At 42.2% G+C, this 15,410-nt stretch overlaps 1 protein-coding gene and 1 pseudogene across 2 annotated transcripts in view; one reads left to right on the top strand and one right to left on the bottom strand.

Annotated features, from left to right (window-relative positions):
* PAPPA2 (pappalysin 2) overlaps positions 1-15,410 on the top strand; it is a 364,705-nt gene that overhangs the window by 123,371 nt on the left and 225,924 nt on the right. The gene's annotated exons all lie outside the window — the stretch shown is intronic.
* On the bottom strand, positions 7,431-8,100 carry LOC120945852 (annotated as a pseudogene).

Below are 15,410 nucleotides of genomic sequence, written 5' to 3'. Positions count from 1 at the left end.
CATGCAATGCCAAGCTTCAGTAAGCTAGAAGACTATTAGCATGCATTAAAAATGGTACCTTCTCAAGAGATAAAACTATAATTCTACCACTTTACAAAACACTGGTTCAGCCACATCTTGATTATGCCATCCAGTTCTGGAAAGCAGTCCTCTGGAGGGATGTGAGCAGGGGAGGGCTGGCAGCCTTAGGCCTGGGGGGCAAGTTTAGTCCAGTGGCCCATAGAGCGTGGAAAAGTGATGGATCCGCACAAAGCCTTACATCAGAGTCCGCAGAGAGGCCCCCTTACATCAGAGTCCGCACAGAGGCCCCCCTTACATCAGAGTCCGCACAGAGGCCCCCCATACATCGGAGTACGCACAGAGGCCCCCCTTGCACCAGAGGCCCCCCTTGCACCAGAGGCCCCCCTTGCACCAGAGGCCCCCCTTGCACCAGAGGCCCCCCTTACATCAGAGTCCGCACAGAGGCCCCCCTTTTATCAGAGTCTGCACAGAGGCCCCCCTTACATCAGAATCCACACAGAGGCTCCCCTTACATCAGAGTCTGCACAGAGCCTCCCCTTACATCAGAGTCCACACAGAGCCTCCCCTTACATCAGAGTCCACACAGAGGCCCCTCTTACATCAGAGTCCGCACAGAGGCCCCCCTTACATCAGAGTCTGCACAGAGCCTCCCCTTACATCAGAGTCCGCACAGACCCCATATACATCAGAGTCCGCACAGACCCCATATACATCAGATCTGACGTAAGGGGTGTTCTGGGAAACTTGATTTAAGGGTGCATGCTGTGGACTATTGTGTAAAGAGGGTCTCTGCTCACCAAAGTATGCCCCCCTCCCCCTTAACAAAGTCCACAGAGCACCCCTTTTTATACACTGGGAGACAGGAGAGACTAGAGAGGGTGAACTTACCAGGATGGAGGCTGAGGCGCAGGCAGGCTGTCTGATGCTTTTTTGGGTTCAAACTTCCTGTCCAGTGCCCACACATGCCCGGGAGTGTGGGCAGGGCAGACTCAGAAGGAGGAGGAGCAGATGAGCTCTATCTCTCCTTGTGTCTGTGCAGAGAGAGAAGGGGATGTCAGCGCTGGTGTGCGCTGAGCTATGTGTGAGACGAGACGTAGCTCAGCTCTGCAACCATCTACCTCTGAGCTGACACAGGCACGGTTGCACAGTGGGAGGTGAGAAGCGGCCGTGACCTGTGTTAACAGAGCTCCAGCAGGCATATTCCTGCTCTGTAAAAACAGCATTTGGTAGTGGCGGCCAGTGGATGTGCATAGTGTCACAAGCCCGGGGGGAGATTTCCACCCTGCCCCCCCTGCCAGCCCTCCCCTGGATGTGAGGGCAACAAATAAGGGGGTTGGAGAACCTCAGTTATGAGGAACGACTACAAACATTAAACTTTTTCTCCCTGGAGAAGAGATGCTTGAGAGGAGATATGATGGCAATATACAAATATCTAAAGGGTGATTCCAGCATAGGGAGAATACTATTCAGTCTTAGGTCTCCTAGGAAGACACACGGCCACTCATTGAAGATGGATGAGAAGTTGTTTAGCCTTAACCCCTGCCCGACCAGCCACTGCAGTTGTACTGCGGCAAGTTGGCTCCCCTGGGCGAACCGACGTAGCTTTGTGTAAACACACAAATCCTGGTTCTCTCAGGGAAGAGGAGACAGATCGTGTGTTCACCCCCCACAGTTGGAACACACCTAGGAAACAAAGTTAACCCCTTGGTCACCCCCTAGTGCAGTGATATGCAATTAGCGGACCTCCAGCTGTTGCAAAACTACAAGTCCCATCATGCCTCTGCCTCTTGGTGTCATGCTTGTGGCTGTGGCTGTCTTGCTATGTCTCATGGGACTTGTAGTTCTGCAACAGCTGGAGGTCCACATATCCCTGCCCTAGTGTTTACCCATTCTCCCTGCCAGTGACATTTATACAGTAATCAGTGCATTTTTATATCATTGATCGCTGTATAATTGTCAATGGTTCCAAAAATGTATCAAAAGTGTCCAATTTTCCAGCCGCAATATCGCAGTCCCGATATAAATCGCAGATTACCACCATTACTAGTAAAAAAAATGGCATAAATATATCCCCTATTTTGTAGACGCTATAACTTGTGTGCAAACCAATCAATAGATGCTTATTTCGATTTTTTTTTACCAAAAATATGTAGAAGAATACATATTGGCCTAAACTCAGGAATAAATGTGTTTAAAAAAAATGGGATATTTATTATAGCAAAAAGTAAAAGATATCGGGGTAATTTACGAAAGGCAAATCCACTTTGCACTACAAGTGCAGTCACTGTAGATCTGAGGGGGACATGCAAGGAAAATAAAAAACAGAATTTTTTCTTGCACATGATTAGATGATAAAATCTGCAGAGCTTCCCCTGATTTCAGAGCTTCCCCTCAGAGCTACAGCAATCTACAGCAACTGCACTTACTTGCCTTTACTTGCCTTTCGTAAATAAACCCCATCGTGTTTTTTTCAAAATTGTCACTCTTCTTTTGTTTATAGCGCAAAAAAAAACCGCAGAGGTGATCAAATACCTAAAGAAAGCTCTATTTGTGAGACAAAAAAATGAGGACATCAATTTTGTTTGGGTACAGCGTCGCAATTGTCAGTTAAAGCGACGCAGTGCCGTATCGCAAAAAATGGGGTTGCATAAGGGAATGTAGAACTCCCTTCTGCAGTTGGTGGCATTAGCAGGTAGTGTCGATAATTTCAAAGAACTTATAGATGAGCATTTTAGTAAACGCAATACACAGGGATATGGGAAATGTGACAGGGTAGTGACATAAACATGTTAAACCAGATGAACTGGAGTCTTTACTCAACTTTACCAACTATGTAGCTATACTGTACTGTATATGTAAGGTTTATTCCTATTGCTTTGTATTGTACCAGAATTTTGGCGACCTGCCAGCCTTCTAATGCAAGTAGATGTTTCTAAACTGTAATGCCCTGTACACACAGTCGGGATTCCCGACGGGTCAGGGTCCGTCGGAAATACCGACGGAAAAAAAGAGAACCTGCTCTCCCGTACACACGAGCGGGTTTTCTGACAGGAAAACTCAGATGAAAGCTTTTGGCCGTGTGTATGCTCCATCTGAGTTTTTCCGCCAGGAAAAAGTCCCCCGGGAATCCCGGTGGGAAAAAAAGAGATCAGGTTCTCTTTTTTTGTCCGGCGGTTTTTGGGCAGTTTTCCCGTCGTAAAAATGGTGAGGAGCATACACACGGCCGGGATTCCCAGCCAAAAGCTTGTCTCGCAGTTTTCCCGTCGGGAAACCTGGTACTGTGTACGGGGCATAAGAAAGTAACTGAAATCTGACTTTAGATGCTTTGTTTTGATCTTTGAGGAGAATGAACCCAAAGCTTAGATTAGCAATGGCTTAGTCAGGAATGGCTTATTTTAAAGCTCTCTTATCAATTGTTAATATGCTAGGCTGGAGTTAAGCCCCATACACACTATCAGTTTTCCTGCTGGTTTTCTCTTCAGGTTTACCAAAACCATCTAATATAAGGTCAAACCTCAAGAGTTTCAATTTTTATGCAATCAGGCAGGCCCTTGCACTACATTGTTTTGGTAAACCTGAAGAGAAAACCAGCAGGAAAACTGATAGTGTGTATGGGGCTTTACACTGTCATGCATGCGTGTTTACATGCATTGTGCTGTGCTTTAACATGCATCGCTTTAAGGCAGCACTTTTATTTGAATGCACTGCCTTTTGCACCAAAACCACCAAAAATAGTGTATGCACATTTTTTTTTAACATGTGGCATAGCGCATGGTAGTGTGTTATTGTACATTGTGGAGCACATGGGCATGGGTACATTCCTGTAATACAATTTTCCATAATTTGTAAAAAATTATTGCTTGGAAATGCCTTCGATTAGCCTTTGTTCTTCGGGGAAATGTGCTTCCTACTCTCTCCCTCTCCAGTGCTCTATGCTGGGATGAATAAGTAATTGCCACATAGTTTATCGAACCGTCCTCACAATAAATTGCAGTGAGGAGGAACAGATCAGGGGTGTGTTTCACCATGTCTGGTTTTTTTTTGGAGTCCACTAGGGGGCACACTAAAGGGCCGGTGCTTATAGGACTGTGCAAGTATAGACACACTACATAAAGCTTTAACTGGATCTGATGTCTTTGAAAAAGTCAGAATATTTGTTTCTGTGACTTCAGTTTGGATTTGAAATTATCATAATTTTTTGGACAGTTATAAAGCATGCAGTGTGAGTGCCCAGAACACAAATTCTCAACTATTCTCTGTTTAAACTGGCCCTGTAAGACTGAATAATCCAGCTAGGCTTGAATTAGGTAGCAGTATTCGTCCAGTTAGTAATGATTTTTCCTAAGCTAAATTGACCTTGTTAAATGCCCCCTCAAGGTATGCACAGGAGCTTGTGGTTTATGAAAGATGATACTGTATCTCTACCAATGCCTTAAGCTGCAGTAAAATACAACACAAGTGAAAGTGCCATTTCAATCTTTATTGTTTCCATTGCATTGCAATAATGACACCTTATTCAGGAAGGTGCCTGACTACTGTGCATACAGTATTTTCACTAAAGGGCTTTTAAAATGATCATAAACAAAAACATTCAAGATCAATTTTAACCACGTCAGCCCCGGACCATTTCGCTGGTCAAAGACCAGGCCACTTTTTGCGATTCGGCACTGCGTCGCTTTAACGGATAATTGCGTGGTCGTGCGTCGTGGCTCCCAAACAAAAAAATGTACGTCCTTTTTTCCCCACAAATGGAGCTTACTGTATTTGCTCACCTCTGCGTTTTAATTTTTTTTGCGCTCTAAACAAAAATAGAGCGACAATTTTGAAAAAAATTCAATATTTTTTAACTTTTTGCTATAATAAGTATCTCCAAAAAATATATAAAACATTTTTTTTCCTCAGTTTAGGCCGATACGTATTCTTCTACATATTTTTGGTAAAAAAAATCGGAATAATCGTTTATTGATTGGTTTGCACAAAAGTTATAGCATCTACAAAATAGAGGATAGTTTTATGGCATTTTTATTAAAGGGGTGTTCCGCCTAAAACAAAAATATTAAAAGTCTGCAGCTACAAATACTGCAGCTGCTGACTTTTAATAATCAGCCACTTACCTGTCCCAAGGTCCAGCGAAGCGGGGGAACGAAGCCCCGCTCGTCTCCCCCTCCTCTCCGCGGCACCGGCACCGTGATTGGCGGAGCAATCACCTGGGACTTGTGAAGTGTCCCAAGTGATTGTGGAGAGGGAGGGAGGAGAGGTGACTTGCTTCTGGTTGCCGAGGTGACCTAGGGAGGAATTGGGAGCCTGAACTCTCTAAAAAGAGGATTGCCGCCCCCCCCAAAAATGACAAGCCAAATGTGGCATGTCAGGGGGTCACCTTCCCTTAAAGTGGAAGTTCCATTTTTGGGTGGAACTCCACTTTAATATTTTTTTTTACTAGTAATGGCGGCGATCATTGATTTTTATTGTGACTGCGACATTATGGCGGACACATCGGACACCTTTGACACCATTTTGGGACCATTGTCATTTTTGAAACGATCAGTGCTATAAAAATGAACTGATTAATGTAAAAATTACACTGGCAGTGAAGGGGTTAACCACTAGGTGGTGCTGTAGGGGTTAAGTGTGACCTGGTGAGTGATTCTTACTGTAGGGGGGATGGGCTGTGACACGGAGCGGAGATCAGTGTCATTGTCACTAGGCAGAGCAGGGAGATGCTTGTTTACATTAGCATCTCCCCGCTCTATCTCTCCATGAGGCGATTGTGGGTATCCCCACGGTGATCGAGTTCCGCGGGACCCACTGTCGGGCACACGGAACTCGCAGCAGGGTCACGAGCACGCCACTGGTGGCGTGCGCGACCACACGGCGGCATCTTAAAGGGGAAGTATCTGTACGCCCATATGCCTGTCCCTGCCATTCTGCCAACGTAAATAGACATGTGGCAGTCCTTAAGCGGTTAAAACATGGAATCATGATAGAGAAGGGTGAAAGCTATACTCCAATATTAGCTCTTCTTAGGCATTTTTTATTCAGTTACATACATGATATCTCCAAAAGACCAGATCTCCTTAAAGCGGAACTAAACCATCCTATCCTTTTCAGCCAAGGAGTCTCAAGCCTCGTACACACGTGCGAGGAACTCGACGGGCGAAACACATCGTTTTGCTCGTCGAGTTCCTTGTGAAGCCGCCGAGGATTTCGGCGAGCCAAATTTTCCCATTCCCGTCGAGGAAAAAGAAAACATGCTTTCTCTTTGGCCCGACGAGATCCTCGACGGTTTCCTCTGCAAAAAACAAAAACAGCAAGCTTCTTGCTGGTTTTTGCCGTGTGTATGAGGCCTTAGCCTCAGTTTGATCTGCAACTGCCATGGTGCTGCACATGTGATCAGTTATGACACCAACCATTTGAAGGTGTGACAGTTTGATTGATAACACAAGCAAATGTGACAATTAATATTGCATACCAGGAATGTAACTGTTTTTTCAAACTGAAATGCCGCATACACACCATCACTTTATGTGATGAAAAAAAAACGACACTTTCTGTGAAGTAAAAAATGACGTTTTTGAAACTTCAATTTTCAAAGACGAAGTTGCCTACACACCATCGTTTTCTCACAATGATCTTGCAAAGTGAGGTTACGTTCCACCACGTTTTACCATTGAAGCTTGCTTCATAAGTAGCTTCTGGGCATGCGTGGATGAAAAAACGTCTTAGAAAACGACGTTTTTTGCTACACACGGTCAATTTCTGTGAAGTAAAAAGTGCACTTTTGAAAAACGACACATAAAATTGAAGCATGCTTCAATTTTTTTTGGTCGTTTTTTAAAAGACATAAAACGACGTTTTCCCCCACACACAGTCAATTAAAGTGACGTTTTTAAAAACGTCATTTTTTTTCATCACATAAAGTGATGGTGTGTACGCAGCATTAGATCTCTTTCACACTGGGGCGTTTTTCAGGCGTTTTAGTTTTAAAAAAGTGCATGTAAAGCACCTGAAAGAAGCCTCATCTGCAATCCCAATGTGAAAGCCTGAGTGCTTTCACACTGAAACCCCTTTCACACTGGGGCGTTTTTCTCTGCAGAGGCGCTTTGCCGGTGGTATAGCCACAGTGCCCCATTGATTTAAATCACATCACCATTAAGATTCAATGGCCCATCCTTTGTCAGTGCTTACTCCTATACCCTGCAGGTGGATCATACGACCAGACCAGAGTGACCTAAAAAATAGGTAAGTATACAACTCTTTCTTACACAGGTTAGTTAGAATAGGCCAATGGGAGGGGGGCATTTTTTTTTCAATTCGTCCAGTTTATTTAAATAGTAGTTGGCCGCAGAGGTGTAAACAAAGCATCTGTTTCCGCTACATTTCGGTAGTTCGAGATCACAGCTGTTTTTCTTTCAGTCAACGTCAACCAGTTCCACTTCAAAAAACAGCTTGGCTTGGGTGAGATTGTGCCGTCAGGTTGACCCTTCTTACCATAGGCCCATTCAGACTTGATTTCAAGTTTAGCTTTTTCACCTTTGCTCATGGTGAGAAGAGCTTCATCCCAACCTCTAATGACTTTGCCAACATGACTTTAAAGGACAAGGACTTTGTACCTTTCTTCTTCTGTTCACTTTTTGGTATATTTTTGTCAAACACTATTCCATCCTCCAAAGTCCCAGTGTACAAACAATGCACAGTGTCTCTTTTCTTTGCAAAGTTGGTCTTGTATCCCTTCTTCAGGATGGTCTTGGTGTATTTGGGGGGGGGGGGGCTCTCATCAACCACCTCTTCTGTCTTGGTTTCAGCAGGCTTTCCATCATCGACTTTTCACTTCTTTTGTCTCACTTTCAGCACTGTCTGTTCCCTTGAAATGCTTTATAGTTTATTATAGGCTGTGATGAGACGATCCTTCTTGGCTGTTTTTGCTACATTTTTGAAATTTTTGAGCAACTTATGTTCTGCCAGGAATGACACCGTGGCAAGCTGCTGCAGGAAGGCGATCACATCCTTCTTTGGCAGATCGTCGCTGTGAAGATGCTCTTTGCTCCACCCTCAGCTCAGCTTGCCGGCTGTGGCAGCCATGACATGTGCTCCCCCCCCCCCGGATAATTTTTAAGATTAATTATGTGGTGCCTGGAATTCCACTTTAAATGTGTAACACCTCCCGCTTACACAAACACATGCACTTTGTTAGGAGCACACCAGCTTTTATGGTTTGCTTTGTGAATGATTCCCAGAAATATGTTTTGCATACATGTTTTTTGTTCTGAAAGGTTTGCTTTAATAGAAAAGAATATCTCAGTGTAACAGCGAAAGCCCCACAAGTCCAACATGATGCACTGCTTCATTAGCGCCGCTTGGCAACTGCTTCAAGGATGGACAGATCACATACTGCCTACCAGACATGCCCTTATGCCTTAGGCTTTACTCAGTTTCCCTTATTTGGGTCTTGTTCATGTCCCTTTTGTGAAACACATGCTTTATTACCATATAAATAAAGATGAACTTATAATAGAGAAAACCTAAACAGCTTGATTTGCTAATTCACACACATTTTAACTGAGCTTCAATCGTGCATGAAATTAATATATATTACAAATATGCTGACTGTTTGTTATTTTTTTTCTAGACAGATGATATTTAACTGACTTTTCACATTTATTAAATTTAACACATATATTAACTCATCTGAACTAAGAAATAGATTAATCAAGTCAGCAACAGTTTCCTGGCCAATTTCAGCTTATTCAACAGGTTCTGAATAATAATAAGGCCTCTGGGTAAAACTAAGTTGAGTTGCAACACTTTTATCATCAGTTAAAGTGTATAATTTTTTAAACAAATCAAAGAAATTCCAAATAAACTTGAGTCATTGGCATTGAGTCATTGAGTCATTATTAAGGTGAAACAGAAATAAATTCAGATTGAACCTTTCTCATCAGTCTTTTCAATCAGTATTCCTCATATCATAATCATTAGAGTTCCCCCTTACATCAGGACCCCCATCAGAGTCCATCCTTATTTTACACTTGCAGCAGGACTATAGCAGCAGGGTGGGAGTTGGAGGCAGAATATATCTACATGCTAGGGCAAGCATGTGATTGGTTGCTAAGAGGTTCTAGGAACCAACAGCAAGGAGGATGACAGCAAAGCTGGGGGAACGTGCACTGAAAATTGGTGGGAGGGGGAGTATTATAGCAGACCTCTGCTGACCTAAATTGAAACCTGTTTAAGAGTGCAGTGGGACCTGAGGAAACACCACTGACCCTAGTTAAGGGCCAGATAAACTCTTGTATAGAGTGGCAACGTTTTGATACTCCTGTTATAGAGCACCTAATTAAGAACTTATATTCATTCACACCAATGCCCAGGGAATATTTGGGTCAACTGAATCCAGCTTCTTGTATTTCATTCACCCGAAAACGTATACATGGGATTTGAACCAGTCTATCAGCATGAGAGTAGCTGAATGAAATCTGCCTTCCACAAATTACACAGACTTCAGAAACTGCTTCTTTAGATTGGTATAATACTGCAGCCATTAAAGTGGTATTAAAGTAAAAAAAAAATACTGTTTGGTATACTTACCTGCTCTGTGCTGTTGTTTTGCACAGAAAAGTTTTCATCCTCTTCTTTTCAGGTCTCGTGGTTACTCCCCCTTGAGCAGTGCCCCCAGAGAAAGGCGCTTGCCCTGGTGGTACTGGTGTATGTGTGTTCCCGATCCGCTGCTCTATGTGCTTATAAGACACATAGAGCCGCAGCTCGCCTTTGACCCCTCTCCTCATTGGCTTACTGACTGTGATTGACAGCAGTATGAGCAGGCAGAGTCCCGGGCCAGCCGAGTCGATTGTGAACATCGCTGGATCAGAGGGAGCTCAGATAAGGATTGGGGGGGCTGGGAGGGCACTGCACAGAGAAGGTTTTTTACCTTCTTGCATAGGATATAGGAAGGTAAAAAAACTTCAGCCTTTAGAACCACCTTATCTCAGGGATAGCTATGTGTGCTGTTATTTAGTTGTGGCTACATGTAAATTCGCTTAGGGTATGGGTCTTCAAACTATGGCCCTCCAGTTGTTCAGGAACTACAATTCCCATCATGCCTAGTCATGTCTGTGAATGTCGGTGTGTTACAATGCCTCATGGGATGTGTAGTTCTACAACAGCTGGAGGGCCGTAGTTTGAGGATCCCTGGCTTAGGGCATGACCAGCTTTACTTTCAGGCTGACACTTTTACACTGACAGGGAGAGAATGCAAGTGAATTATCAAAATCAACTAATCCCTGAGAAGAAATTCTACACTTTTATAACAATTTAGAAGTGGAGATATAGATTATTAAAAATGCCTATTGGTAATACATTTTCTTTTATACAAGCTACATTTTGAGTGGATCAATTTCAGTAGCAGTTTGCCAACACAGAGGATCTTCTTGCTTGGGTAGGATTTAGCAGGGTATTACACTCTGCCCAATTACTACATTGTTGGGGTAAATGCTTCTGTACCAAATGATAACACAGGTGAGAAAGGTGTTTTGTGGCAAGAATCTCTTGCAGACTTTAATTAACTGTATAATAGGAGATATGAGAAATTAGACTATAATTTATTAAACCAGCAGTGTTTGAACATAATGGGGCAGAGTGGCATTGTGTGACCATAATCTAGAGCATGATTTGTAATGATGCTCAGAGAAATCAGAACCCTGGAAAGAACTCATCAACTGCATTCCTGGCTAATTCAGAAGACCTTGGCTAATCACCGTTTGTATCCAAACTGACCATGTAACTCAAACCCATTCAATTTCAGAAAAACTGCAACCCTTTAGATCAGGGATCTTCAAACTTTCTAAACAAAGGGCCGATTTATTGTCCTTTAAACTGTAGGAGGGGGGGGGGGGGTGGACTGTGGTCAGTGGGAGTAGGAAATGACCTGGTGTCAGTGTGAGTAAACAGTTCCCCATCTTTGTTATTAGAGGGAGGAATAGTGCCTCATCGTTGGTGTCAGTGGGAGGAATAGTGCCCATCATTGGTGTCAAAGGGAGGAACAGTTCCCCGTTGTTGGTGTCAGTGGAAAGAATAATGCCCCATCACTGGTGTCAGTGGGAGGAATAGTGCCCCATCGTCGGTGTCAGTGGGAGGAATAGTGCCCCATCACTGATGTCAGTGGGAGGAATAGAGTGGCAGTAACTATGACCCACTGTGGCAGAAAGTGGAGATAATAATGCCCCAAGGGCCAAATAAATGCAGTTGGAGACCAATACAGTGGCTACAATTGATGGCACAGTGGCGACAATTGATGGCACAGTGGCTGCGTTTGATGGCATGGCACAGTGGTGACAATTAATGGGCACAGTGGCGACAATTGATGGCACAGTGACTGCGTTTGATGGCATGGCACAGTGGTGACAATTTATGGGCACAGTGGTGATAAATGATGGCACAGTGACTGCGTTGCATGGCACAGTGGCTGCATTTGGAGGCATGGCACAGTGGCGACAATTGTCGGCACAGTGGCGACAATTGATGGCATGGCACAGTGGCTGCATTTGATGGGCACAGCGGCTGCATTTGATGGGCACAGTGAGGTTGCAATTGTTTTTTTTTGTTTTTTTGTTTGTTTGCTCCCCCCAAAATTTTTGAGCATCAGCCGCCACTGTATATATATGATCCATATAAGTATTAACTGGGGTTGAAGTATTAAAACTTTGTTTCTTACAAAGTGAATAATCACTTTGTTTACTCAATAAGGTGATTCTTTAATTGGTCACTTTGCTGATTATAAGAAAGTAAGGTGAAGCTTCAATCATCCAATCATGCACATAAAAGAATGGGCATTTTTTAAATTTCTCTTACACATGATTAGGTTATTCAAAATGAACACCTTATTAATAAGCCAACAGTCTTTTATCTTTTACTAAATCAACCCTATAAAATCCAGTAGGTTCTCATTTTAAAACAAGGTCATTTTTTTTGCATTAGAACTAGATTTGTCTTTTATTAGTTTTAGTTAGTATTTATACTTTAGTTACCTAAAATATAATATAATACAGTGGTACAATTTTATGGAAATAATTGAAGAATCTCTATTCCTGTAATTATTAAAGAGATGTAAACAAAAAAGTGATGTTTGGCGGTAACTTGCCAGTTAGATTAAAAAAATAAAACATATTTCCCAAGATGTTCCTACCTACCTTGGAGTGTCACTCTGCCTGCCACAAAATTAAACCAAAAGTTATTATATACATAGGACTTTTCAGGGGCCAAGAAATAAAAAAAAAGATAAAAATAATGCTTTTTATTGAACAATATTTAAAACCTTTTTTTACAGTAACACTCCATACATCAAGCCTTAGGTTTACATAAATACCTCTGAAAATCATCCTTTTATATACATTTTGCTAATAATGTACTCATAATTAGATAGCTCAGGACCTGATAACAATCATAAATATTCTAATAACACTGTATTATGTGTTATATACCTGGCTTTAACACATCATTTTTTATTTCGGTCTTCCTAATGAAGCTGACTGCAAAACGGGTCAAAGTGAACAACCTTAATTCTGCTTATCGAAGGAACTTTATATAGTACATGACAGTGTCCATAGACTATTTAAGACTGTAAGTAGGTTCTCAGCTATGTATTCATGTCATGTGTGCAAAATTAGCAGAGGTTGCATAAAGGGGTGATTATTATAGGTATTTTTATGATCCTAAACATTGTAGTATGTAGTTTTATTGCAATTAATTAGGTTTATACAAAAACATTGCAATATGTAACGGTATTCAATAAAAAGCATGATTTACATTTTTTAATGGTTTTTGGCATCTAAAAAGTCCCATGTATATAAACACCTTTTCTTATTTTATTAGGTTTATTAGACAATACTTTGGAAATAATAAAATAGACTCAAAGTCACAAAGTGGTGTACACAGTAGAGTAATGTACAGAAGGCATAAAGGTATGAACAAGGATGTAGATGTATGAAGGTACACAAACATATCATATAGGTAAAACCACTTTGATTATTTAGTAGTGGCATGTTGAGAGTTCTCTTCTTATCTCAGCAAAAAAAAAAATCTAGTGTCACCTTAAAGTGAAGTTCCAGTTCCCCAAAATACTTTTTTTTTAACATTCCTCCGTACATATCTAGCAACATTTCGAACATGTCATATATGTAGTCCCTGTAGTTTGTGTTAAATTATTTGAAGACTAACCAGATCTAGGAAACAGGCAGGTTCCATGTCATCTGTGGGCATCTGAAGCCCTCTTCTCTTGATTTCCGTGATTTAGTGCAGCTAGCTACCCAGCATGCACCTCCCGATTTTCCACCTACACAGTAAAGCCACTGAGCGTCTATTTCTCTTCCCAACAGGTTGCCATAGCAATGGCAGTGTCGGCGCAAGTTCCTGCCCTGTTGCTATTGCAACCTGTCAATCATGACCTCACAGTCCTCTCGTTCGCGTAATTTCCAGACTGGAAATAACACAAGATTTTGTCACTAGGCGATTTGCAAGGACTCCTGGCCTGGGATACAGTACATGATGCCGCTATTTCAGGAGCCCTTGCAATTAGTCTAGTGAAGTAATTGCTAGGCAGCAGCAGCCGAAAGTTTTTCAGAAAAAAAGTGAAGAAAGGTGTTTACAAAGACAAAAAAAACATTTATTCCCATATATTACAGCGCTCAGGATGGCATGACAGTAATTGGACTTTCAAAAAACGGGTGGAACTGATACTCATCTAAAGGAGTAGTGTGTAGTATATACTTATTTTTGATTAATATTAACAAAGGATGTGTTGCTTTGATCACCCATGCTACAAAAAGAAGTTGATTTACTAGGAAAGGTTTGTTCACGTCAATGTTCCAATCACGTACAAACAAATATCCTGCTGTTTTTATATTTTCTTTGCACATGACTTGATATGCAACATTAATACAGCTTGTTGACTAAGCTAAATGAACATTTACTGTGCAAAGTGAACATTTTCTTCTCTTTTAATAAATCATCCCCATTGGGTACTCCAACTTTTGCTGTAATCTCCATAATATAAAATGAATTAGAACTCCAACAGGGGCAGTGGAATACATTAATAATTGCCCCTGCTGTTGTGCTGACTGGGAACTCATGCACAAGGGTGTCCTGTACTTGAGAACAGTAGTTTATTTAGGTTTTGTGCTGCCCTAGGCCTGACTAAACTTGTGCACCCCCTAATTGAAATATGATTAACCCCTTCCTGTTAAGGCCACACCCCTTTCTGTTTAGGACCCACCCTGAAATTTTCAACACTAGTTCTGAGGGCTGGGTGGGGGGGCAATGGATTCCCTTAATTTGCATAGATTTCCTCTCACTTCATGGGGCAGGAAGTTAAGGGAAATCTCTGCAATGGGACAGGGATGGTAAAAAATAAACTGACAGGTGCTATAACCCTCCCTTACTCTATCCAAAATGAAAAGTGTTGCCTATAGTTCTACTGTAAGAACAAATTTCTGATAATTTTATGGCGAGGACTAAGAAGATATAACCATACCAATGGTGCAGCAGAAAACATATAGCACAGTGAGGAAGGTTTGTAGTCCAGGATGATAGGACAGTCAAAATTACAAGCAGTGCCGCCCCCTCCACACAGTTGCGGAATGCCGGCCGCCCACATACCGGAAGCAGTATGGCTGCTTTATGGGGGCACTAGACTAATTTGCCTCTCAGCCCGGTCCACCCCATAAGACTGGCGCTACACTAACAAGGTAGCGCAAGCTGGCGGAGACTCTTTCGGTGCTGCCCCCCTGTAAAGTGCTGCCCTAGGCCTGGGCCTTGTTGGCCTAGGCCAGGATACAGCGTTGCTTGAGAGGCAAAGAAAAATGGGTAATGGTATAATTCTTCAGTGTGCATCAAAAGCTGAAATTGTTTTGTGGGTCCTTCAGTAATATCGTAGCAATACGAGGCAGAATACATAAAACTCAAAGGAAAACAGTTGAGTCAGTTCATAGTAATGCTAACATGATATATTTCATTGCTTTCTCTCTATAGATTACAGCACATCTAGAAAGAATGTTAGCAATGTTCGAAATATGCATCTGGTAGTTAGTTTGCCAGGCTGGCAAAGGTGGCTCCAAGAAGTCTGCTATTGATTCCACAGGGTTGTGGTAAGATTAAGGTTTGGGCTCTGTCCCAGCACCCATTCTTACAATTCCCTGGAAGAAGGAAGAAACATCATCCAAAGGAATTTTATAAAATAAAGAGAATAATGAACGTTGACCAATTCTGATACCACTACAGTAACACTAGATTTTGCAGTAGACCTCCTGGAGCCTGGCTGGAACACTGCCAGTCAATACTTGGGTTATATGACGTTTGGGCTATAAAAGATATAAGGTACTCTAATCCTTAATGGTAACCAA

The sequence above is a fragment of the Rana temporaria genome, chromosome 7, assembly GCF_905171775.1.
Source record: "Rana temporaria chromosome 7, aRanTem1.1, whole genome shotgun sequence".
Classification (NCBI taxonomy): Eukaryota; Metazoa; Chordata; class Amphibia; order Anura; family Ranidae; genus Rana; species Rana temporaria.
The sequence above is the reverse complement of the archived record's forward strand: the minus strand, read 5'-3'. Positions and strand labels throughout refer to the sequence as shown.